The following is a 2,234-nucleotide window of genomic DNA, read 5'->3' on the forward strand; positions in this document are numbered from 1 at the left end:
GATATCATGGATATGTAGAATCCTAAAAAATACAACAAACTAGTGAATATAACAAAAAGAAACAGATTCACAGATATAGAGAATAAACTATGATTACCAGTGGCAGGACAGGAGCAATCTAAAGGTGGGGGAGTGGAAGGTACAAACAATTAAGTTTGGCCATAAGGATGTATTATACAACACAAGGAATGTTGCCAACATTTTGTAATAACTGAGATGAAATATAACCTTTAAAAACTGTATAAAGGGAGAAGCAGCTTCTCAACTCCTCGACTCTTACTCAGCTTCAGCCTCCTCGCCTCCTCTCCAGCCTCCATCATGTCCATCAGGGTGACCCAGAAGTCCTACAAGGTGTCTACCTCCGCCCCAAGGTCCTTCAGCAGCCGCTCCTACACCAGTGGGCCCGGCTCCCGCATCAGCTCCTTGGCCTTTTCCCGAGTGGGCAGCGGCAGCAGCTTTCGGGGCGGCCTGGGCACCGACATGGGTGTGGCTGGGAGCTACGGTGGGGCCCCAGGTTTGGGGGGCATCACAGCTGTCACCGTGAACCAGAGTCTGCTGAGCCCCCTCAAGCTGGAGGTGGACCCCAACATCTAGGCCGTCCGCACCCAGGAAAAGGAGCAGATCAAGACCCTCAACAACAAATTTGCCTCCTTCATCGACAAGGTGCGGCACCTGGAGCAGCAGAACAAGGTTCTGGAGACCAAATGGAACCTCCTGCAGCAGCAGAAAACTGCCCGGAGCAACATAGACAACATGTTTGAGAGCTACATCAACAACCTCCGTCGGCAGCTGGAAACTCTGGCCCAGGAGAAGCTGAAGCTGGAAGTGGAGCTTGGCAACATGCAGGGGCTGGTGGAGGACTTCAAGACCAAGTATGAGGAAGAAATCCAAAAGCGCACAGACATGGAGAATGAATTTGTCATCATCAAGAAGGATGTGGATGAAGCTTACATGAACAAGGTCGAGCTGGAGTCCCGCCTGGAAGGGCTGACTGATGAGATCAACTTCTACAGGCAACTGTATGACGAGGAGATCCGTGAGATGCAGTCTCAGATTTCTGACACGTCCGTGGTCCTGTCCATGGACAACAACCGCAACCTGGACTTAGACGGCATCATCGCTGAGGTCAAGGCCCAGTATGAGGAGATCGCCAACTGCAGCCGGGCTGAGGCCGAGACCATGTACCAAATCAAGTATGAGGAGCTTCAGACACTGGCTGGGAAGCATGGGGATGACCTCCGTCGCACGAAGACGGAGATTTCTGAGATGAACCGGAACATCAGCCGTCTCCAGGCAGAGATCAAGGGCCTCAAAGGCCAGAGGGCTTCCCTGGAGGCTGCCATCGCTGATTCTGAGCAGCGTGGTGAGATGGCTGTTAAGGATGCTCAGGCCAAGCTGGCTGAGCTGGAGGCCGCTCTGAGGAATGCCAAGCAGGACATGGCACGGCAGCTGCGCGAGTACCAGGAGCTCATGAATGTCAAGCTGGCCCTGGACGTGGAAATTGCCACCTACAGGAAGCTGCTGGAGGGCGAGGAGAGCCGGCTGGAGTCTGGGATGCAGAACATGAGTATCCACACCAAGACCACCAGTGGCTACGCAGGTGGACTGACTTCGTCCTACGGGACCCCTGGCTTCAACTACAGCCTGAGCCTGGGCTCTGGCGGTGGCCCCAGCTCCTTCAGCCGCACCAGTTCCAAGGCTGTGGTTGTGAAGAAGATTGAGACCCGCGATGGGAAGCTGGTGTCTGAGTCCTCTGATGTCCTGTCTAAGTGAAAGGCTCCTGCGGTCCCTCCCAGCATTCCCCCGCTCACTGGCTCCTGCAGATAGAGTTGTGCGGGGGAGCATGTGCATGGGAGACCTGAGGTTTTGCCCCTGTCCTCCGCCCACACCTGGGGGGAGTCGACTGCCTGGGGTTGCCCCTTTTGCCCATGACCCCAACTAAAAGCCAACGTAAGCGTCTTTTTCAGAATAAATCCAATTCGAGTATCTTTTTTCAGAATAAAGCTTCAGTTGGCTCTGCCAACCCGCTAAAAAAAAAAAAAAAAAAAAACTTTATAAAGATATACATGGAAGAAAAACAAGTAACTTAAAAAATAGGAAACAACAACAAGAAAACATGAACTGATGAACTGTATGCTCTGTGCTTTGGGCAAGCAGGCCTCTTAGACAGTTAGATGTATACTTCAGTAAGAATTTTAGTGAACCTAGATTCTTGCATTCCCATATATATAGAA

At 51.8% G+C, this 2,234-nt stretch overlaps 1 pseudogene; it reads left to right on the forward strand.

Moving 5' to 3' along the window:
* Positions 1-276: 276 nt before the first annotated feature.
* On the forward strand, positions 277-1,986 carry LOC133050891 (keratin, type II cytoskeletal 8-like; annotated as a pseudogene).
* The last annotated feature ends 248 nt before the right edge of the window (positions 1,987-2,234 follow it).

The sequence above is a fragment of the Dama dama genome, chromosome 33 (genome assembly GCF_033118175.1).
Source record: "Dama dama isolate Ldn47 chromosome 33, ASM3311817v1, whole genome shotgun sequence".
Lineage (NCBI taxonomy): Eukaryota > Metazoa > Chordata > Mammalia > Artiodactyla > Cervidae > Dama > Dama dama.